Source organism: Globicephala melas, chromosome 11, assembly GCF_963455315.2.
Source record: "Globicephala melas chromosome 11, mGloMel1.2, whole genome shotgun sequence".
In the NCBI taxonomy this organism is placed as follows: Eukaryota; Metazoa; Chordata; class Mammalia; order Artiodactyla; family Delphinidae; genus Globicephala; species Globicephala melas.
The window spans coordinates 13,848,166-13,873,663 of record NC_083324.2 but is presented as its reverse complement, the minus strand read 5'-3'; the positions used below and the strand labels follow the sequence as shown (position 1 = coordinate 13,873,663).

At 39.3% G+C, this 25,498-nt stretch overlaps 1 protein-coding gene across 4 annotated transcripts in view; it reads left to right on the top strand.

Annotated features, from left to right (window-relative positions):
• CNTN4 (contactin 4) overlaps positions 1-25,498 on the top strand; it is a 973,761-nt gene that overhangs the window by 44,798 nt on the left and 903,465 nt on the right. The window lies entirely within an intron of this gene.

The window sequence follows — 25,498 nt, the reverse complement described above, 5'->3', positions numbered from 1 at the left end:
CAAGCCTCTTAGATAGCCTCATCCACCAGAGGGCAGACAGCAGAAGCAAGAAGAACTACAATCCTGCAGCCTGTGGAACCAAAACCACATTCACAGAAAGATGGACAAAATGAAAAGGCAGAGGACTATGTACCAGATGAAGGAACAAGATAAAACCAGGGAAAAACAACTAAATGAAGTGGAGATAGGCAACCTTCCAGAAAAAGAAATTAGAATAATGATAGTGAAGATGATTCAGGACCTCAGAAAAAAAATGGAGGCAAAGATCAAGACGATGCAAGAAATGTTTAACAAAGACCTAGAAGAATTAAAGAACAAACAAACAGAGATGAACAATACAATAACTGAAATGAAAACTACACTAGAAGGAATCAATAGCAGAATAACTGAGGCAGAAGAACGGATAAGTGACCTGGAAGACAGAATGGTGGAATTCATTGCCATGGAACAGAATAAAGAAAAAAGGATGAAAAGAAATGAAGACAGCCTAAGAGACCTCTGGGACAACATTAAATGCAACAACATTTGCATTATAGGGGTCTCAAAAGGAGAAGACAGAGAGAAAGGACCTGAGAAAATATTACAAGAGTTTATAGTCGAAAACTTCCCTAACATGGGAAAGAAAAATAGATACCCAAGTCCAGGAAGCACAGAGAGTCTCAGGCAGGTTAAACCTGAGGAAAAACACGCTGAGATACATAGTAATCAAACTGACAGAAATTAAAGACAAAGAAAAATTATTAAAAGCAACAAGGGAAAAATGAAAACATACAAGGAACTCCCATAAAGTTAACAGCTGATTTCTCAGCAGAAACTCTACAAGCCAGAAGGGAGTGGCAAAGTATATTTAAAGTGATGAAAGGGGGCTTCCCTGGTGGTGCAGTGGTTGAGAGTCCGCCTGTCAATGCAGGGGACACGGTTTCGTGCCCCAGTCCGCGAAGATCCCACATGCCATGGAGCAGCTGGGCCCGTGAACCATGGCCGCTGAGCCTGCGTGTCCGGAGCCTGTGCTCCGCAATGGGAGAGGCCACAACAGTGACAGGCCCGCGTACCGCAAAAAAAAATAAAATAAAAAAAAATAATAAAGTGATGAAAGGGAAGAACCTATAACCAAGATTACTTTACCCAGCAAGGATCTCATTCAGATTAGATGGAGAAATCAAAAGCTTTACAGACAAGGAAAAGCTAAGAGAATTCAGCACCACCAAACCAGCTCTACAACAAATGCTAAAGGAACTTCTCTAAGTGGGAAACACAAGAGAAGAAAAGGACTTACAGAAACAAACCCATAACAATTAAGAAAATGGTAATAGGAACATACATATCGATAATTACCTTAAATGTGAATGGATTAAATGCTCCAACCAAAAGACACACGCTCGCTGAGTGGATACAAAAACAGAACCTGTATATATGCTGTCTACAAGAGACCCACTTCAGACCTAGAGACACATACAGACTGAGAGAGAGGGGATGGAAAAAGATATTCCATGCAAATGGAAATCAAAAGAAAGCTGGAGTAGCAATATGCATATCAGATAAAGTAGACTTTAAAATAAAGAATGTTACAAGAGACAAGGAAGGACACTACATAATGATCAAGGGATCAATCCAAGAAGAAGATATAACAATTATAAATATATATGCACCCAACATAGGAGCACCTCAATACATAGGGCAACTGTTAACAGCTATAAAAGAGGAAATCGACAGTAACACAATAATAGTGAGGGACTTTAACACCCCCCTTATGCTAGTGGACAGATCAACCAGACAGAAAATAAATATGGAAACAAAAGCTTTAAATGACACAATAGACCAGATAGATTTATTTGATAGTTATAAGGCCTTCCATCCTAAAACAGCAGATTACACTTTCTACTCAAGAGCACACGGAACATTCTCCAGAATAGATCACATCTTGGGTCACAAATGAAGCCTTGGTAAATTTAAGAAAATTGAAATCATATCAAGCATCTTTTCCAATCACAACACTATGAGATTAGAAATCAGTTACAGGGAAAAAATGTAAAGAACACAAAAACATGGAGGCTAAACCATACATTACTAAATAACCAAGAGATCACTGAAGAAATTAAAGAGAAAATGAAAAAATACCTAGAGACAAATGGTAATGAACACACGATGATCCAAAACCTATGCGATGCAGCAAAAGCAGTTCTAAGCGGGAAGTTTATAGCAGTACAATCCTACCTCAAGAAAGAAGAAAAATCTCAAATGAACAATCTAACCTTATACCTAAAGGAACTAGATAAAGAAGAGCAATCAAAACCCAAAGTCAGTAGAAGGAAAGAAATGAAAGATCAGAGCAGAAATAAATGAAATAAAAACAAAAAAAAGTTGCAAAGATCAATAAAACTAAAAGCTGGTTCTTTGAGAAAATAAACAAAATTGATAAACCTTTAGCCAGACTCATCAAGAAAAAGAGGGAGAGGACTCAAATCAATAGAATTAGAAGTGAAAAAAGAGAAGTTACAACAGACACTGCAGAAATACAAAGCATCCTAAGAGACTACTACGAGCAACTCTACGCCAATAAAATGGACAACCTGGAAGGAATGGACAAATTCTTCAAAAAGTATAACCTTCTAAGACTGAACCAGGAAGAAATAGAAAATATGAAGAGACGAATCACAAGTAATGAAATTGAAACTGTGATTAAAATCTTCCAGCAGGGCTTCCCTGGTGGCACAGTGGTTGAGAGTCCACCTGCCAATGCAGGGGACACGAGTTCGTGCCCCGGTCTGGGAAGATCCCACATGCTGCAGAGTGGCTGGGCCCATGAGCCATGGCCACTGAGCCTGCACATCTGGAGCCTGTGCTCTGCAATGAGAGAGGCCACAACAGTGAGAGGCTCGGGTACTGCAAAAAAAGAAAAAAAAAAAAATCTTCCAACAAATAAAAGTCCAGGAACAGATGACTTCACAGGTGAATTCTATCAAACATTTAGAGAAGAGCTAACACCCATCCTTCTCAAATTCTTCTAAAATATTGCAAATGAAGGAACAGTCCCAAACTCATTCTGTGAGGCCACCATCACCCGGATACCAAAACCAGACAACAATACTACAAAAAAAGAAAATCACAGACCACACAGAGGGAACCTACCTCAACGTAATAAAGGCCATATATGACAAACCGAGATAAAGGCCATATATGACAAACCGAGAGCAAACATCATACTCAATGGTGAAAAACTGAAAGCATTTCCTCTAAGATCGGGGAAAATACAAGGATATCCACTCTCGCCACTATTATTCAACAAAGTTTTGGAAGTCCTAGCCACGGCAATCAGAGAAGCAAAAGAAATAAAAGGAATCTAAATTGGAAAAGAAAAAGTAAAACTGTTACTGTTTGCAGATGACATGATACTATACACAGAGAACCCTAAAGATGCCACCAGAAAACTACTAGAGCTAATCAATGAATTTGGTAAAGTTGCAGGATACAAAATTAATGCACAGATTTCTCTTGCATTCCTATACACTAACAACAAAAGATCAGAAAGAGAAATTAAGGAAACAATCCCATTCACCATTGCAACAAAAAGAATAAAATACCAAGGAATAAATCTACTTAAGGAGGTTAAAGACCTGTACTCAGAAAACTGTAAGACACTGATAAAAGAAATCAAAGATGAGACAAACAGATGGAGAGATATACCATGTTTTTGGATGGCAATAATCAATATTGTGAAAATGACTATACTACCAAAAAGCAATCTACAGATTCAGTGCAATCCCTATCAAATTACTAATGGCATTTTTTTTTTTATAGAAGTAGAACAAAAAAATCTTAAAATTTGTGTGGAGACACAATAGACCCCGAGGAGCCAAAGCAGTCTTGAGGGAAAAAAACGGAGCTGGAGGAAGCAGACTCCCTGACTTCAGTCTATACTACAAAGCTACAATAATCAAGTCAATATGGTACTGGCACAAAAATAAATATAGATCAATGGAACAAGATAGAAAGCCCAGAGACAAACCCACACACCTATTGTCAACTAATCTATGACAAAGGAGACAAGGATATACAATGGAGAAAAGACAGCCTCTTCAATAAGTGGTCCTGGGAAAACTGGACAGCTACACGTAAAAGAATGAAATTATAACACTCCCTAGTACCATATACAAAAATTAACTCAAAATGAATTAAAGACCTAAATGTAAGACCAGACACTATAAAACTCTTAAAGGAAAACATAGGAAGAACACTCTTTGACATGAATCACAGCAAGATCTTTTTTGATCCACCTCCTAGAATAATGGAAATAAAAACAAAAATAAACAAATGGGACCTAATGAAACTTAAAAGCTTTTGCACAGCAAAGGAAACTATAAACAAGACGAAAAGACAATCCTCCGAATGGGAGAAAATATTTGCAAATGAATCAACGAACAAAGGATTAATCTCCAAAATATATAAACAGCTCATGCAGCTCAATATTAAAAAAACAAACAACCCAATCCAAAAATGGGCGGAAGACCTAAATAGACATTTATCCAAAGAAAATATACAGATATCCAAGAGGCACATGTAAAGCTGCTCAAACAACAAATGTTGGAGAGGGTGTGGAGAAAAGGGAACCCTCTTGCACTGTTGGTGGGAATGTAAATTGATACAGCCACTATGGAGAACAGCATGGAGGTTCCTTAAAAAAGTAAAAATAGAATTACCATATGACCCAGCAATTCCACTACTGGGCATATACTCAGAGAAAACCATAATTCAAAAAGACACATGCACCCCAGTGTTCACTGCGGCACTATTTCCAATAGCCAGGTCATGGAAGCAACCTAAATGCCCATCGGCAGACGAATAGATAAAGAAGATGTGGTACACATATACAACGGAATATTACTCAGCCATAAGAAGGAACAAAACTGGGTCATTTGTAGAGATGTGGATGGACCTAGAGACTGTCATACAGAGGGAAGTAAGTCAGAAAGAGAAAAACATATCGTATATTAACGCATATATGTGGAATCTAGAAAAATGGTACAAATGAACCAGTTTGCAAGGCAGAAATAGAGACAGATGTAGAGAACAAACGTATGGGCAGCAAGGGGGGAAAGTGGGATGCGGGTGATGGTGGTGGGATCAGTTGGGAGATTGGGATTTACATATATACACTAATGTCTATAAAATAGATAACTAATAAGATCCTGCTGTATAAAAAATATAATTCAAAAAAGTATATATATGTATGTATATATATATATACATATATATATATAGCAGTGCAGAAATAAAAAGAAAAATTCACAATTATAAAAAATATAAAAAATACTAAAATCCCACAAATATAGTAGTAAGATTAATTCCAATTTTACAATTTGGGCTTTAAACATACACCGTTTCTTGGGCTATGATGGTAGCGTAAAATGATCCAGTTTGTATAAATCTTATGAGGCTTGATAAATGCACTTAATAATTGTCAGGTGATGACAAAATTAAATGAGTCAGTGAATGTTAATATCTCTCCTTTCATATGTCTGGATGCCTTGGGCCAGTTACAATATGTGGCATATATAATGTATTATGATGTGTTAATAACGTGGATCAGAGAGAAACAAAAGTCAAGGACAAATGTAATTTTTTGTAAGATGTACATTTAATACTTTTTAACATTTAACGGATTACCTTTGGATGCCAATTAAACATTATACCCGCTTCCTCCAGTGATTTTTTTGTGTGTATCTGTTGACTGAGTCTATTAATTTTCATTACTTATACAAAATATTGTAGATTTTCTTTAATTGTACTGAGTTGGGTTTATTTTATTGATTCTGCGCTAATCTGAGAGGTTTGTTTTTGTAGTTTAGAGCAAACCAGGCAGGTTTCACATTGTGTTGAGCCTTCAGGTCACCAATTAGTTTCTTACATCTTTTCAGAAATGTTCATCTGCCTTATGGCAGTCCTCAAGTTGGGTCAAGTGATGGAGTAGTACAAAGAGTAGTGATAGAGTAAAAACCTCAGGACAGTAGACAATGGTTTTATTTTTTTGTGAGGGGTGTACAACTTCCACTTGATTGTGTTTAGGCAGAGCATGGGACACCTGTGAAGGTAGGTGATGGCAACGTTTAGTCTGTGGAGGGATACAGTGAGAAGTGTTTCACGAGACCGTTAATTATCAATTTGAGATTAATGCTCACTTCAGAGGCCGCACTGGATTATAGTTATTGCTCTACCCTAAAAGCACCTTTCAGGTCCATGTGCTTAAGGTGGTGACCTTCATAGTAAGAAAATAGCATATCCCTAGATCATAAGAAACTCTGTCTGAAATTTTGTAACTGTACTTGATGTCTCTGAAACAGCTTGCTACTTAGATGCTAACCTAGGTTATGTGTATTTTTATACAAAGGCAGTTAAGCCCATGGTTTTTAAGAATAGTAAAGCTTATATTTATATAAGTTGATGCAGTGAGTTTTCCCTGTAATATAAAATTATTTTAGTGCTTTGTAAAATGGCAAGAGCCAGCTGCCTTGTAGGTTACCTGGTCAACTTGTGTGTTTTTACTTTGTTGTACTGATTACAGAACCAGAGGCCTGGCCCATGCTAGTCCAATAGCTAAAAATGATGTCCCCAAGGTTATCAGGCAGACATTTGGGTCTCAGTGCAAACGGAATAGGGAACAGAGTGAAATAGCTTTTGTTAATTTTTTCATGTTGTAAGGTATGTGGACATGCAGGATTAGAATTCAGAAAATAATGATTAGGTTGATTCATATACATTTATAAGCCAATATCTTCAAAGTGCTTAGCACCATACTCAGCTCATTGTAAGCACTCCTTATACTGATATTACCCTTTGAGAAGCTTTTACCACAGGGGTTCACAGCATACACTCTGGAGCAAAACTCTCTGGGTTTAAGCTAAGTAACTTCAGGCAAGTTGTTCACACTATCTGTTCCTGTTTCCTCATCTCTAAACTTGTGATAGAAGTATTTACTTCATGGGGTGGTTGTGGGAAATAAAGGTTGATAACAGTGGTTTTAATAAGAAAGAAAATAATAATAAAAATGCCAGCTAAACATTAGTTATTGTTATTTGTAATGTATTCGAAAACTAATTCCTAACATGGCTCTACGTGTTAACATTCTTGGAAAAGTAGCATCTCTTTGTTTCCTTGCCTTTTTTGGAAATGCAAAAGTGCATGTGTCTCTACCTTGTGTGGGACATATTTTTTTTTATTTTTTCCCCCTTGTTGGAGAAATCTATTTCCAAGGGATAGTGTGGATATTTGTCTACAGATCCTCCCCTGGGGATTCTGTGGCAGCTACTTCAAAGCTATCCCAGCTTGCACTTAATCATTGTAAACATCAAATAACTTGCTTGTTCATTTTATGCATGTTTTCTTATTGAGGAAAATAGTTAACCTGAAGTGAGCACCAGAAGCTGCTTTTTCTTGGTTTTCCTCCTAGAGTAGTTCTCAAGCGTGCTTCTCTTGGAAGCATTGTGCACTCTCCTATAGCTTTTAAGAATGACTGAACTTGGGAGCATTCTGTTTAAACACAAAACTCATGTTCCCTCTGTTTAATTTCTTAAGGCTTGCCCTCCCTTCAATGCAGTTATCATTTTTTCTTCCACGTTGGGTGGATGAGATTTGTATTGCCCTCCCTTTGAGAAGGGACCTTGATTTTTTAAGGAACTATTTCAGTTCTTACTGACCCACTAGGCACTGTTCCAGGTGAATTGAGGAGACAGTGATGAGTAAGGTAGACCATGTCCCTGTTCTCATGGGGCTTTCACCCTTGTAGGAGAAGACATACAGTAATAAGCAAACAAATCAATTAGATATTTTTGAAAGTGTGAAAGTATGATGAAGAAAATGAAGCAGGAAAATGAGACAAAGAGGCAAGAAGAAGGAGTGTGCTTTAGTTAAGGTGACCAGAGATGGCCTCTCTGAGGAAGTGATGTGTGGGCAGAGATGTGAAGGATGAGAGGCAAAGATGGTTCCAGGCAGAAGGAACAGCAGGTGTCAGGGCTCTGAGGCAAGAAGGAGTTCAGGCTGGGTGAGAATGGCAATACGTGACTGAGTGCATTTCTGTAGGCTTCTGGGTTCCAGGAGCTATTCAAGTGTGTGGGATATATACACCAGTGAACAAAATAAACCTTTTTTTTTTTTTTTTTCCCCGCTCATGGCACATCTTGTCAGGGTAGGGCATTGGAAGGTGTTGGGGGAGAGTGGACAATAAACAGGCATAATAAATAAGTTATGTGGAGTATTAGCTCATCAGTGATATGAAAAGAATTAGTGTGGAGGTTTAGAGTGGGTGGGCTACAAATTAAAATACTGCAGTCAAGACAGGTCTCACAGAGCAGACGACATTCAAGCAAAATATTGAAGGAGCTGGGGAAGTCAGCCACGTGAGTATCTAGGAGAAGAAATTGCCAGGCCTAGGTAGGAGCTAGTGCAGAAGAGGTAGGTAGCAAGCATTAGGCTTGGCTTGTTCAGAAGACCTCAAGGAAGTGTCTGATGCCAGAACAAAGTGAGTGAGAAAGAGGTGGGAGGGGCCTGTGGAGAGGTAATCAGTGATACCATGCAGGGTCTTGTAAACCACTGTCAGGAGTTCATTCTGACTCTGAATGAAATGAGCGGCCATCTTGGGGGTGTGAGTTAAGGGGCATGGACTGGGGCTGGGGGACTATAAGCAGGGAGACCTGCTAGAATAATGGAGTGAACCAGGAGACACACCTAATGGCTCGTAGAAGGAGGTGGCCAAGATGGTGAGACTGCCAGATTCTGAATATATTTCGTAGGCTGAAGTGGAGCGTGTGAGAAAGAGGAGTCCAGGATGACTCTAAGTGTTTGGTCTTGAACAAATAGAGGATTAACATGGTAAAGACTTGAGCTGGAGCAGGTTTGGATGGGGTGGGCTTGGAGACGTAAAGTGGGAGATGTCTGTTACACACTGTGGTTACTGTTCCTTGTGACCTCGGGTACACCGTATCCCCCCTCCTGACTTAGTCTGGGCAGTGTGATTGCCTTTGGCCAGTGGGTCATTAGCAGTGAGATGAAGCGGGGTTGAAATGTGCTCACAGGGTTGGGCGCAGTCTCTTGTGAGAAGAGCTTTCTGTCGCCTTGATGAGAAGAGCTTTCCCTCAATAGTTGTCTTCTGACTCGGTCGTCCAGTGAGTGCAGGTGAGGCAGTTACCCAGCCAAGTGCAGCTAGACCAGAGCTGCCCGCTGAGCCCAGCTTAGATCATCAGATCCTCACTGACCTACAGATCCTTGAGAATAAGTTTTATTCTGTAATAAGTCACTGAGTTTTCTTTTTTAGATTTTATTGGCATATAGTTGATTTACAATGTTGTGTTAGTTTCAGGTGTACAGCAAAGTGAATCAGTTATACATATACATACATCCACTCTTTTTTAGATTCTTTTCCCATATAGGTCATTACAGAGTATTGAGTAGAGTCCCCCCAGTCACTGAGTTTTGAGGCAATATGTTATGCAGAAGTTTTATGGCAGTAACTCACCAATAGGGCATCTAAGCAGTGAAGTAAAACAGCGATTTGGAGCTAACAGTCTGGCGTTTAGAAGAAGTCTGGGCTGGAGACAGAAATTTAGGAGTTATGAGCATATTAATGATATTTAAAGCCTCAAGATGAAATGAGATCACCATGGGAGTGAATGGAGTAGAGGAGGTAACCAAGGATTGCGTTACTGCATCATTACAAAATTCTAGAAGAAGAGGGGCAACCAGCAGCAAAAGCTGAAAAGGAACAACCCTTGTGGTAGAAGAAAAGCGGATTGCCTAAAAAGTAAGTGGACAAAAACAATATGGAGGAGGAGGAAGTGATCAACTGTGTCAAAGATGACTACTAAGTATTGGTTATTGGCTTTGGTAACCTCATTACCTTTATTTTTTATTGAAATATAGTTCATTAACAATGTTGCATTAGTTCCAGATGTACAACATAGTAATTCAATATTTTTATACTCTATTTAAAGTTATTATAAAATATTGGTTATATTCCCTGTGTTGTACATTAAATCCTTGTATCTTATTTATTTTGGGGGGAGTGGTTCATTGTTGACCTTGATAAAGGCAGTTTCACAGGCACGGTGGAGGTGCAAGCGAGTGAGTTTAAATGTGAATATGGGAGGAGAGGAATTCTATGTAGCAAGTAAAATAAGGTTGTGAGAAAAATTGTGGCAAGGGGATAAAAATGAGATTAAATGTGGCCTTTTCACAAAGGGAATGGTACACCATGGTAAAGGTGTTGAATTTTATTCTGACTGAGGTGGGAGGTAGTCGGAGGGTTTAAATAGTGATCTGTTTGTCTGTTAAGTATTGCTCTGGCTGCTGTATAGAGAAAGGTCTGAAGTGAAAATTGGGGAGAGCAGTTAAGAGGCCATTTCTGGACTTGAGGACACAGGGTGGGAGGGGGAAGCTGGGGCGAAGTGAGAGTAGCATCGACATATATACGCTACCAAATGTAAAATAGATAGCTAGCGGGAAGCAGCCACATAGCACAGGGAGATCAGCTCGGTGCTTTGCGACGACCTAGAGGGGTGGGATAGGTAGGGTGGGAGGGAGGCTCAAGAGGGAGGGGATATATGTATATGTATAGCTGATTCACTTTGGTGTACAACAGAAACTAACACAGTATTGTGAAGCAATTATACTCCAATAAAGATCTATTAAGAAAAAAAAAAAAAAAGAGGCCATTTCTGTTTCCCAGGTGAGAGATTATGTTGGCTTTGGCTAGAGTTGTAGATGTAGAAAGCCATGCATGAATTTTACAAAGAGGTAATGCTATTAGAAGGACAGTAGTGTGGGATCTGTAGCTTACAGATTTTTAGAAAGTTTTTGTGATCAAATGAAAATGACAAATGCACATGAGAGTTTTTTTTATAGTTTATTTCCAGTTGTACCTTATCTACGTGAATAATGCCCATTTGAAGCAATATGATGTTATGTTGGTTAGTTTATAAAAGTTACATTCTGCTGTTTTTCAAAGTAATAATTTGTGTTGTCTATGGATAAATATGGAAAAATATGATAATTTTTCTCTTCTTCAAATTCCATTCCAGTCTGAGCCATTCCAGCGACCCTGGCCTATTTTGCTCAAATGACATTAGTGGCAGTTTCTGGTATAAGGTCCTTGACTGAGTTTGTGTGCAAAATAACTTTTTTTTGAATGGAAAAATTTCCATGAGTTTTATTTGGGATGAGGATTGAGCAACAACAAAACACATTTTTACTTTCTTAGATCTAGGATTTATATGTAGTAGAGAATTGTTCATACAGAAATGGCCAACAAAGTATTTTGCCAAGTGCGCTTTCAGTAGAGACTCCAATGATTATCTGTGATCTGTTTTGCTCTTATACCATGTCCAGAGGTTCCCATGGGAACCACCCCCAATTCGTGGGAAGAGTCAAATTTAGCAAACAATACGGAAAAGCCATTTAATCATCCTCTGTGTGATCCATGAAAAAGCCAGAAATACAGAGGAAATGAAGTCACTAGAATCTTTCTATCTACATGGGACTGACCAGAGAAAAAGTCCTGCTTGTGGTAAATAGAGTTGATAGATAGCAAAACAGCTAATGTCCTAAATCTGACAATAACAAAACCTCTTCCATCATCCGTCTCTCTCGGTTCAGATATCTTTCCAAGATTTGTTAAGTGTTTTGGTGTTTTAGACTTTGGCATCCTGACAGTCATTTTCATTTAACTTATCTTTCTCCTGAAAGACTGCTTCCAGGAAAAAAAAAAAAAAAAAAAATCCAGTGAGCCTTATACATAATCTTCTCATTATGTTCAGAAAGCTAATTTTAAACCTGAATTCCCCAACTCTCTCTCTCTGTCTTACCTGACTGCATTAATTAATTCCTGTACAGCAGTGGAAATTTGCCTCAGACACCTGACCCATCAACTTCTGAATATGGAGACTCTTTTATGAAAAACTGGGGCACCCATTACCACAGGACATGTGAATACAGATTATTTGTACCTGGGAGGGAACTTTTCTGAGAACAGAGACTTTGGGGCCCCCCAGGATCTGCTGCTCAGACAACTGGTGATTAAGATCAGAGAACACCCCCATAACCTTTGTATTACAAGACCTGACTCTTCTCTTTTCCCTGACTTGATTGAAAACTATTTTTAAGTGAATTTGTTTGTGCTAAGTTGCCAGTGGACACGGAGTCCGGGAGGGTCGGTCTTGGGGACCACATAGTCCAAGGCTCCACCCGATCTGGACCTGGCCTTCCTCTCCAGGTTCATCTTCTCACTCCCCACCTTGTTCTCCACCATGAACTGTATTGGCCTATTTATTTTCTCAAACACATCTACGGCTTGTCTGCTCCAGAGTCCTTGCGCATGTGGTTTATTTTTCCTCAGGTGCCCCGCGGCAATTTCTATTCATCCTTAAGATCTCAGATTATATGCCGTTTCCTCAGAAAGCACTTCTTTCACCCTCCAGTTTACATTCGATTTCCCTCTATTGTTTTCTCATCACAAGTTTACTTTTTCACCAAAACATTTAACGTGCTTCATAATTACATTTTGTCGATGAGGTCCTACGGGGGGCGGGGGGGGGTTACTTGGGTTTGCTTTTTCTCTTCTCCATCGATAGAGATTCCAGAATTTCTCTCCTTAGAAGCATATGTGCGAGTTTCCCCCTAATGGCAGGCTGGTAGCAGGGCTGCCTTAGAGGGGTACAGTCGGACTGAAAAGCAAAAGCCCTTGTGATCTTTGAAGGAAAAGAGTTGGCATTTTGGAAAGATGGAAGATGCCAGAGCCATTCCTGCCAGTGCTTCCATGACCGGCTCGGGACCTGGGAGGTGGCTGTTTGTGGAAATTAAAAAAATCTGAGTCATGAGAATATTGGAAGCCCGAGAACTACGCATCTTTGATGAGCTTAGCCTCCAGGAAGTGAAATTGACCTCCAAGTGGCATGCGGGGCCCCTCTGGAGATCCCATTGCAGCAATAGCTCAGCTTCCTCCACAGCCTCTGTAAACAGCGCCACCATGAGGCAGCAGTACGCAGTGACAGTGGTCAGCTCTTTGTTTCCTGGTGTGATTGTCCTAGGAGGACTTCCTGCCCATTATGCGTGTGGAAGAATGAGCATGCAACTACATATGAACCCTGATTTGGAGAAGCCTTTGTCTCCATTGGCTTGTAAGATTCTTTGTAGACTCTCAATGAATGCTTGTTTTATAGATGAGGAGATGGAAACTGAGAGAAGTCAAGTAACTTATCACAGGATCACAGCATTACATAGTGGTCGGGTTAGGATAAAACTATGCGAATCTTCTGGTCCCTGTTTTGGTAGTTCTGCAGTTGAGTGAAACCATGAGGAAGGCTGCCCAAATTTCCATGATGTGTATTGAGAGGTTAGATTTTTGTGCCCTCCTGGTGTGAATACCTGGCTATTTTGGAATAGGTAAGCCTGTGTCTTTGGGGTGCTTATGTTATGTCTGTCAATCATTTTGGGATCATTAAAATTTCACATCTGTATATCTGAACCTCTTCATTCTAGTTTTCCTCGTAACCTCCCTGCTTTTCTTCTTGCCTATCTCCTTGAGGCATTTTTCTTTCATTACTTTCCCAAAGAGATTTTTAAAGAAAGAGAAGTTTTGCTTTCTGATATGAACTTACTCTTACACTTGTGAAAATGGAAGAAAATACTTAAAAAGTGAAATACATGAAGTAAACACATATGAGTATAATAAAGTAGATTACATAAGGTCTGGTGGGTAATAAGAGTGAGACTGATGGATGATGGCTTCTTAGAGGAAGAGGCTTTTAAGGTAGGTGATATGAAAATATCTGGAGAAGATGTGCATCCCAGGGAGAAGGAAGAACAAGGCACGTGTATTTATTGGGGTTGGGAGAAGAGAGGTGGTTAGCCTTGGTGGAATCACTCAGAACCAGCTGAGGAAAGGATGCGCTGGAGAAGGAGTTCCTCGAATCAGCGGGTTTTAAGTTGCCAAAGGATTGGTGTATAAAGATCAGCAGAGGAACTTGTAAAACTGTAGACTCTCACAGGGGAAAATGAATGGGAAAGGAATCTTTGTATGTTTTGTGTGTATAAATTGGGGATTACCTCTACAAAGTAAAAATTTAAAAATGAACAATCTCTGGCATAATTTCTGGTTTCAAATCTGACTGTATTGCTTACTACCTGGGTGACTTTGGATAAGCTTTTTAAGATTTAAGCCTGTTTCCTCATTTATAAAAATTGGTTTTTGAGATGATCACGTGAAATATCCAGGGAGATGTCCTAGGATAATGCTAGCTTATAGGAGGTGTCCAATAAATGTTAGCTTTATATATTAAAATATATTCATTCCACATTGCAGTAACTGACGTAGCTATAGTTTTAAATGAATGTTTTCAGTTAATCTTGAATTATTGTTGCTGACTTAAAAACTTTTCCCTTCAGATTTTCTCAGAAATTGTCTTTCATGAGTAGGTGCAGAGTAAATCATTGTTTTCAATCAAGAAACATGACTGAATAAACACATTTGCATAAAATCACTCCCAGGAATCTATCAGAATGAATGAAAAGAACCCCAAATTAGGGAGGATGATTTCACTTATACTGAAAGTACAGTTGGAGCCTCAACCTCATACCCTAAATTTACAAGGACTAGTGTTTGGATTCAATTTAGTAGAAGTTGCCAGGATTTAATTCACATGTTCTTTAATCTTGAATATGCTGTCCTACATGGGAAATGGAAATGAAGGGCTTTTTAACAACCCTGGCAAGTAGGACAGAGTGGCCAAGTTACACATCAAATTTTATGTTCCAGAAAATGCAGCTTATAACACAAAGACAGACAAAGTGGAGGGGGGGGGGAGTTTTCCAAAAGTGTTAATGTAAGAAGTTTAGGTATGTTTCCAAACGTCTACTGTCCTTATTATTTGTGCATTAATGTTTCAGTACATACATACTCAATGTCTCTTAAGATGCATTTCATAAATAATAGAGAAATCAAAGCTTTTAATTAACAGTTTCTTACCATACAAATGTGATTGTGGTCTCAACAACTGCTAAAAGAATTATGAAGGACAAAGTGAGCCGTTGCACCAAAGACAACCGTCATAAATGCTGGCCACTTAGATGAAAATGGCTGGGCCAATTATCCTCATCTTCTTTCCTGTTCCACATTTGAAAAGAGCCTAGACTCTCAATGAAGTGAATCATCACTGATACAGAGAAGTGAAAATGTCCTTGCCAGCACGGACCACAAAGAGCAGGAGAATCAGATTAGTTATAGGATATGTGAGTGGTTGAGTCTGCAGGGAAGGCTGGAGAACAGGCAGCATATGCTGCTGGTTTTGTCATTTGGCAATTTGAGCCCATTGTTTCTAGATCTTCACTTTTTCAAGAGAAGCGAAGTATCCATTGTTTTTTGTTTGATTGTTTGTTTGTTTGGAGGGGTTAAATCTGCAAATTTTAGAATATTGGGAAATAATCCAGCATTCTTTCCATGGCCTAAGGCAGTGCAGGCAGCACTGAGTGGGCTGGACAGGACATACCTTGTGCCACATTTGGCCCAGGGACTTTCAGCTCACAACCTCTGAGGCCTAATGCATGGTGTGGGAATCCTGAGAGGCAAGAGAGATGGGTGATTATGATCTCAGATCACAATCAGTGCTCTTGGCATCAAGCCTACATCTTGTTCCTGGAGCGCTGATTGACTGTCTTAGCACAAGACCAGATCCAATCAGGGAGATGGTTATGTAAGATTAATGTTCCAGAATTGATACTTTTAACCAAGATCTTTCCCCTAAGAGTTTTGTTCCTCAGTATGAACACACTGCTCTCATGAGTTTGAACATTTTTTTTTCATTTTAAAAGAAAACAGTTAATTTCAACATATGCCCAAACCTTGCCATATCTATGCCCATAACACTTCCTTATGAACTTCCTTAATATTTAAAAAATTAAATATCAAAACAAAACACAAAATTGTTAGGCATCCATTGTCACCTCTTGTCCTGACCTATCTCGGGTTCTTTATCAAGCTTTTCATCTGGTGATGCAAGCCAGTTTTACCTGAACATTGGGAAAGGATTGTAGGTCCTCAGAGCAGTGGGAAAAGGATGCAAAAGACATCAGAGGGTTGGTTTTGAGACCCTCCTCATGAAAGGTATTCTACCCCATGGATTTTTTTATTAAACGGATTATCTTTCTGCCAGGTGTTTGAGACTTCCCCCTTCACTGGCTTTTTCTGAGGACTGTTGAAGTATTCTGTTGTGTGAGGTGAGCCATTTTTTTGTAGGTGATTTGCAGGAAGTGAGATCTGTAAGCAGCCATTAAAAATGCTCTATTTCATTTTTAAAGCAGCGTTTAAGTGGATTACGTTTGTCCCACTATGGTCTTTTTTTAGCTGAACAATAATAAGATACGTTTGACACAGCCTGACTCTTTTTTAAAACGTTTAGTTTAATCCTTTGACAAACCTTGCTCACATTTGTCTTTAACCTTGTACCACCTGCCTTGGCTGGTTATGTAATTTGAAAATTAAAAATGCTTATTTCCTTTTCCTTGTTATTGAACTCCAAAACTCACTCAGACCCTTTTATTTCCCTTGCTTTCCTTTCCCCTCTATTTCCCCAATTTCTTATGCTTGGATTAGTAAAATTGCTTGAAAAATAATAGTTCAGTCAAATGCAGAATTACCTGATTTGTTTATGGAAAAGCTAAAGTGGGATGGGAAGGACTTGTTACTAAATTGTAGTTTAAAAATTTTTATCATTGAATGTCAGTCTCACAGTGTTCCTTCTGTGACTGTATAAATAGGCGTTCTGTTGATTGTTAGAGGTGAAAAGCACTTGGGCAGTTATTTGGTCTAACACCCTCCTTTTACTCAAAAGGCCATGGTGAACCTTGTAGGAGGCTCATCTTGGCCAAGGTCGTGCAAATGCTACTGGTGAGATGATACTGCATAGTGGTTAAGGGCTTAGGATCTGAAGGTGGACAAACTGAGTTTGTGTCCTGGCTGGCTGACCATATATTAATTATTTTGCTGTGACTTCAGGCAAGCCAAATAAATTTTCTGAGCCCTAGTTTCAATGATTTTAAAATGGAGATAATAATAGTACTCACTTCAAAGGGCTGTGATGAGGAAGAAGTGATAGGATCCAGGCCAACTTCATGACACATTCCCTAGCACATACCAAGTTCTCAGTAAATTGTCAGAACCCAGGTTTATTTTATCACATAGCTCTAGCGGTGCTTCCAAACTATCTAAAGGCTTTCTTGAGGTCTGTTACAGCTTCCTCAGTAGGGGCTTGGAATGCGTTGTCATTTGCTGGGTGTGCCTTGTGTGGTTCAGCAGTGCACATGGGTGTGTATTATGAAGTTTGCACCCCATTCCCCTTGATGCCATCTTCATATTTGGTTTATAAATTCAGTAAGTATGTATTGAGCACCTTTCTCCTCTGTACACACTTCTGTGCTGGATCCTGAGCAGACATTTGGGAACAGAGGGGACACCCCTCTTTTCATGGAGCTTAAGTTTTGGGGTGAGAGATAGATGCTAAACAACTAATCATATTTTTGTTTATTTATGGCTGTGGTAAGTGATAAAAATGAGTACTAATTGCTATGAGTGAGTAAAACAGGGCAGCCAATGAATGGAGTTCTGAAGAATAAGGAGGTCTTAGCTAGGCAAATAGGGCAGAAAGCTTTGAGTTTTGAAGCTTTCTTCAAATGTACATGCAGAGGTGCAGGAAGAGAAAAACATATTGTAATTCTAGGAATAGATGGAAATACTTGTGGCTGAATCAAGTGGATACTGGAGGATGAAGCTGGAGAGGAAGGGGTCCTAGATCATGAATTTTTAGGGCATGTTAAAATATCTGGGCTTTATTATGAGATAATGGAAGGTTTTTAGGCGATTATAAATAGAAAAAGTCCTAGCCAGATCTTTTATAAAGGTCATTTTAGTGCTATATAAAAAATGGGTGGAGGGAAGAAGATTCAAAACAGAGAAAGCTCTTCAGGAAAGAGGGTGGCTTGTGATAGGCTGGGGAGAGTGGAGGTGAAGAGAGAGATCTGAGGAGATACACAAGGGGTACAGTGAAGGAGCCTGGTGTGTGATCAGTGTGTTAACAGAGGCAGAAGGAAGTAGAAAGAGCGACTCCACTTCTGTCTTGGGCTCCAGATATCATTGATGATGGAGCAAAGATGATATATGATCAGAATTTTCCCTGATGCAACTGAAGCACAAGGGTGTTCCAGGTTCTGGCAGAAGGATATCCACATGGTGGACCACACAACAGAGAGTGTGTAGGAAAAGTACACTTCTCCTTTAGTCTCACACCACCACCATACTCACAACGCTTCTGACGCCATACGTGAGGATTTTTTTTTCTTTTAATCCCACACCAAGCAACTTTCCTTGACACCAGCTGAATGTCCTATAATTCAGTGCAGTTCTGACACTAACCAGAGTTAGTGCAGAACCCACAGGTTAAGGGCTCAGTCCCACAAGACTGCCCCTACATCAGAACCAATTGCAAGTAGTAGGTCACCAGGTTACCCACAAATTCTGTCAGACTTGGCACAATTCAGGGGTTCATATGACACCCCAACCACCCAACCTTGGATTCATCATTTGCTAGAATAGCTCAAAGAACTCAGGGACACACTTACTTACATTTACCACTATGTTATATAATAAGCATATGATAAAGGTTACAGATGAACAGCCAGATGAAGAGGTACGTAGGGGGAGGTCTGGAAGTGTCCTGAGCACAGGAGCTTCTGTCCCTATGGACTTAGTGTGTGCCACCCTCTACGTACGTGGATATGTTCACCAACCTGGAAAATCCCTAGAGTTTTGGGATTTTTATGAAGGCTTCATCATGTAGGCAAGCTCAGTCATTCACTCAAATCTCCAGTCCCTCTCCCCTCCTCTGAGGATGGGGGGGTGAGACTGAAAGTTCTAAACTTCTAATCATGGCTTGGTTTTTCTGGTAATCGGTCCCCATCAGGAACTATTTAGTAGCCCACCAAGAACTGCCTCATTAGAAAAAAAGATACTTCTATGATGTAGGAAATTCCAAGAGATTTAGGAGCTTTGATTAGGAACCAGAGTCATAGACTAAATGTTAGAACCAAAGATGCTCCAGTGCTCTTATTAGGAAATTCCAAGGGTTATGGGAGGTCTATGCCAGGAATGACGGATGAAGGCGAGGTATATTTCTTATAAATCACAGAATCTCAGAGAAGGAAGTGAAAAGAGGACTTCTTGGTTATGATTAGTATAATGTTGTGAATTGGTTTGATATAATTTCAAATCCACTTGTTTATGATTTAAGTGAAGTTTTTTTTTTTTTTTAATCCACTTGTTTATGGACAAAAAAGTTGTTTTTAGAGGTAAAGTTGTTTTGATATAAGAATGCTGTAAGTTATGTCATGATGTCATCGTCTCCTGTGGTATAATCGATAAGCAGTTAGTAGCTCAGCTGCTGAGGGTCCCCACTGGGAGCTTATCAATAAAAACAATTAGAGAAGCCATTCTGGTGAGGGGACGTAAATTATAAGTACCCAGAGTTTGTGAGGATAATCTGAGAATTGAGGTCTGGGTAAGGTGACTCTTTGCTGATCTACATGCCTTGGGGCATTAGCTCCTGCCTTGGTACAGACAAGTCTTTTTTTTTTTTTTTGCGGTACGCGGGCCTCTTACTGCTGTGGCCTCTCCGGTTGCGGAGCACAGGCTCCGGACACGCAGGTCCAGCGGCCGTGGCTCACGGGCCCAGCCGCTCCGCGGCATATAGGATCCTCCCGGGTCGGGGCACGAACCCGTGTCCCCTGCACTGGCAGGTGGACTCTCAACCACTGCGCCACCAGGGAAGCCCCACACAAGTCTTTTACCAGCAGTGGCAAAAGCTGTTAAGCGGCTCAGGAGGATGGTCTTGCTGCCAACACCAGTGCTATTGTTCCCTAGCAACGTGCTCTAGCAACGAGGGACTTTTATTTTTGCACTGGCAGCTGGAAGTCAGCTCTAGGTTGGTCAAGCATCTCTCCCCAGTACCAACTCCTATAAAGATACACGGGATATGGGGATATATGTATACGTATAGCTGATTCACCTTGTTATACAGCAGAAACTAACACAACATTGTAAAGCAATTATAGTCCAATAAAGATGTTAAAAAGAAAAAAAGATACACCTCAAACTAAATTTGGTCTTTACTCCTTTCACCCCCCCCTTACCTGGAACAATAGTGTGATTAATCTATCATTGGATTGGAGTGTTATTTATTTTTCAAGAGACATTACCCTGTGTGCTATTGGCTTGTGAAATTATGGTAATCCCCACAGTGAACCTGTGTTTAATTAAAATATTGGAAAAGACAATCTCATTCTCTGAGCCTGATTTGCTGCCTCTTCTAAACAAAATGGATAGAATACATTCCTACCCCAAATATGTTAAGTAATAAGATAGTCAAATACCAGGCGTCAGTGTAGTTAACTTTTTTTTTTTTTTTTTGTGGTACGTGGGCCTCTCACCGCTGTGGCCTCTCCCAGGATGTGCAGGCTCAGTGGCCATGGCTCACGGGCCCAGCCGCCATGGCTCACGGGCCCAGCTGCTCTGCGGCATGTGGGATCCTGCCGGACTGGGGCACGAACCTGTGTCCCCTGCATCGGCAGGCAGACTCTCAACCACTGCGCCACCAGGGAAGCCCAGTGCAGTTAACTTTTGAATTGTGAGGTTTGTGTATGTTCATCAGTATTGAGGAATTCTTGTTTCTTGTTTCCATGATCACAGTGTTTTTCAATGACAGTAATCAGATAAACTGCTTAGGTCAACTAAATTCATCACTTTTTAATAGAAACCTGGAATAGTCTGTATCCATTCTTTGGTATCAATTGATTGGTTAGAATATTTGCATCTGAAATTAAGGTAGAACCACTGCCATTTGTACACAAGATAATGATCTTGCATCTTTTAAAAATATCCCCAATATTTTATTTTTTGGTTAGTTTTATTCTTTTTCAATGAAAACCTAGGCTTAAGACTAAATATAATGTAGGCGTGAATGAGGATAAAAGAAACAAAACATATAATTTAGTGTAGTTTTCTTATATGCATTTTATTCATTTGAGCATATTATGATGTCAACTTGATTTGCACTTGAATACTCATGTTTGTTCATTGCCATGAGGTTCCCATTTGATCGAGAATTAAGTATTTTTTGTTCAGAATTCTGTTCATTGTATTGAAAAATATTCCTTTTTAATTCACATATGTTCACACATTGTACATATGTTTGGATTTCAAAGAACTTAAAAGAATCTTTTCACTGTGAAACAAATTGGAGGTAACACCATGATGTGCAATTTAATTAGGTTTTATTTGTTTTTATTTTGTTTGGACTTTTCTTCTTTCCCAACTTCCTACCACATAAAGTAAAGGGAAAACTATGCCCCACAACTGGAAAATCCATACGGGTCCCCATCTATGTGTTTGAAATTTTGTGGGATGTCTGAGGCGCCCATTCATGCAGAGAGAGAGATGGGAGAGCTGTTGTGACCTGTTTATTGACTCAGGGCTATTTGTCAAACTTAGGGAATGGGGAACATTCCTCTTGCTGTCTGCTGGCCACGTAGCCTGTCAAAGCCCATAACCACAGTTGTTTAGAGAAAGTTTAAAGCTCTATATAGACAAGGACTATAATGATATACCAATTGAAGTTTTCAGTCAGTCACAGGGGTTATTGCATTTATCAATCAGAAACCACCATGACAAAAAGGGGAAATTGAAAATTAAAGGAAAAATATTCTTTCAGGAAAAAAACACCAAGTATTTGGAGAGATGGTAAATATCAGAAAGGATTCTCCTGGAAACCATATTAGTTAACGGTAAGTCTGGCAAAATGAACATAACTGCAAGCAAAAAAACAGTTTATAAAAGAGAAGATGAGACACGAAGGGTAGGTCCTAGGGCTCAAATCATAGCTAATAATAGGCATTTTAAGAATAGAGAACAGATGTGAGGAAGGAGGAGAAATAATAGATTACCATTCCCCGAAGCTGGACTCATTCTTAAAGACTTCACATTAAATGAACTCACCACAGGCTGGTGAAGATTAATGAAATTAAAACTTTTAGACATATCATGGTGAAAACATTGAATTCCAAGGATAAAGAGAAAATTACTACAAAAATTGACACAAAAACAAAAAAATAAGTTACCTACAAAGAAACAAGAATTTGTTACCTAATTTCTCATCCCTAACACAAAATGCTTGTGGACAGTGCAATATTCTTCTCAGAACTTTGGGTGGAAAGGGTTGCAACCCTGGTATTCTTTAATCAGATACCCTTTCTCATATATGAAGGGAAAGAGTACATTCTGAAACATGAAAGGACTCCAAGTATCTACAAATGTATTGTTCCTTAAAAAAAAAAAAAAAAAAAAAGAAAAGGAAAGAAGAAAAAAGAGGGGAGGGGAAACGTAATGAAGCAGTGAAGTACTATAGCCAAACTGAAAATGCATCAGAATGGATCGTGAAGGAGGAGGACATGGTATATAGTTCATGGATGCTGTTCTAAGACTGGCCGTGGGCTGACTGCATTAAAATCACCAGGAGACTTTTAATGCTGCTTCTTAGAGTCCAAAGTTAGGGATGGAGTATGTAAATCTATGAGCTAGGACCCAGCAGTCTGTATTTTTAATAAGTTTCTCGAGTGATCTGATACCTAGCCTCATTTGGTAACCTGTGAGTAATGAGTCCAGTAAAATATATAATTAAATTATTGTTGATAATGTCATCATGAATGTTAATGTAATGGTTTAGGGTTTAACATAGAGGGTCTTCAACTAGAAAGAACATAATGTAAATAATTATTTTACTAAAACTAAAATCCTAGCTTTTTCAGAAGAAACTAGGTGATTTGTGAATACTGTGGTGAAAAGGTTATACAGGGTGAAGAAATAGAAGCCTGTGATTTCCTAGCCCTGTTCTTAAAGGGGAGTTCTTAGAGATGGTGTAGTTATTGAGATTGGAGAAATATGTATGTGTGTTTATACAGGCAAACCTCATTTTATTGTGCTTCACTTTATTGCCCTTTGCAGATATTGCATTTTTCACAAATGTAAGATTTGTGGCAACCCTGCACTGAGCTACTCTGTTGGTACCATGTTTTCAGTAGCATTTGCTCACCTCCTGTCTCTGTGTCACATTTTGGTAATTCTCACAATATTTCAAACTTTTTCATTATTACATATGTTATGATGGTGTGTGATCATTGATGTTACTATGGTTTTGGGGTGCCACAAACTGTACCCATGTAAGATGGAGAACTTAATTGATAAATGTTGTATGTGTTCTGACTGTTCCACTGACTGGCTGTCCATCCATCTCTTTCCCTCTCCTTGGGCCTCCAGATTCCCTGAAACACACCACTATTGAAATTAGGCCAATTAATAACCCTGTAGTGGCCCCTAAGTGTTCAAGTGAAAGGAAGAGCTACATGGCTCTCACTTTAGATCAAAAGCTAGAAATGATTAAGCTTAGGAAAACATGTCGAAAGCCAAGATAGGCTGAAACCTAGGTCTCTTGCACCAAACAGGTAGCCACGTTGTGAATGCAGAGGAGAAGTCCTTGAAGGAACTTAACAGTGCTACTCCAGCAAACACATGAATGATAAGGAAGCAAAAGAGCCTTATTGCTGATATGGAGATAGTTTTAGTGGGCAGGATAGAAGATCAAACCAGCCACAATGTTCCCTTAAACCAAAGCCTAGTCCAGAGCAAGGACCTGACTATCTTCAGTTCCATGAAGGATGAGAGAGGTGAGGAAGCTGCAGAAGAAAAGTTTGAAGCTAGTAGAAGTTAGTTCATGAGATTTAAGGAAAGAAGCTGTCTTCATAACAGAAAAGTACAAGTGAAACAGCCAGTGCTCATGTAGAAGCTGCAGCAAGTTAGCTGAGATAATGAATGTAGGAAGATCTAGCTGAGATAATGAATGTAGGTGGCTACTTTTAAACAACAGATTTTCAATGTAGACTAAACAGCTTATATCAGAGGAAGATGCCATCTAGGACTTTCATAGCTAGAGAGAAGTCAATGCTTGGCTTCAAAGGACAGGCCTACTCTCTTGTTAGAGGCTAGCACAGCTGGTGACTTTCTGTTGAAGCCAGTGCTCATTTACCATTCCCAAAATCCTGGGACCCTTAAGAAATATGCTAAATATACTCTGCCTGTGTTCTAAAATGGAACAATAAAGCTTGGATGACAGCACATCTGTTGACAGAATGGTTTACTGAATATATAAAGCCTACTGTTGAGACCTACTGCCCAGAAAAAAAGATTCCTTTGAAAATACTACTGCTCATTGACATTGCACCTGGTCACCCAAGAGCTCTGACAGAGATGTACCATATTAGTTTGTCTTTCATGTCTGCTGGCACAAAATTCATTCTGCAGCCCATGGATCAGTGAGTAATTTTGACTTCCACGTCTTAGCCTTTAAGCAATACATTTTGTAAGGCTATAGCTGCCATAGATAGTGATTCCTCTGATGAATTTGGGCAAAGTAAATTGAAAACTTTTAAAAAGGATCCATTACGGTAAATGCCAATTAAGGTCATTTGTGATTCATGGGAAGAGATCAAAATATCAACATTAGGAGGAGTTTGGAGGAAGTTGATTCCAACCCCATGGGTGACTTTGAGGGGTTCAAGACTTCAGTGGAAGAAATAACTGCAGATATGGTAGAAATAGCAAGAGAACTAGAATTAGAAGTGGAGGCTGAAGGTGTGACTAAATTGCTCCAATCTCCTTATAAAACTTTAAAGGATGAGGGGTTGTTTCTTAGGGATGAGCAAAGAAAAGTGGTTTCTTGAGATGGAATCTACTCCTGGTGAAGATGCTGTGAAGATGGTTGAAATGACAGCAAAGGATTTAGAATATTAAAACAACTTAGTTGATAAAGCAGTGGCAGAGTTTCAGAGGATTCACTCAAGTTTTGCAAGGAGATTACTGTGAGTTAAATGCTATCAAACGACATTGCATACTACAGAGAAATCTTTCGTGAAATGAAGAGTCAATCAATGTGGCAAAGTTCTTGTTGTCTTATTTTAAGAAATTGCCACAACTGCCCCAACCTTTAGCACCCAAAACACTGATCAGTCAGGAGCCATCAACATCAAGGCAAAACTCTCCATCAGCAAAAAGATTAAAACTCACCAAAGGCTTAGAAATTGTTAGCCTTTTTTAGCAAAAAATTATGTTTCGATTAAGATATGTACAATGTTTTTCTAGACATAATGCTATTGCACACTAAATAGACTACAGTATAATGTAAACATAACTACTATATGCACTGGGAAACCCAAAATGCTTTATTATAATATTTGTTTATTGCAGTGGTCTGGAACCAAACCTGCAGTGTCTCTGAGGTATGCCTATGTATTTTAAGATAACTAACAGTGCAAAAGAGATAAGATGAGGCTCTCCATGATGACTACAGATTGGAAAATAACAAAG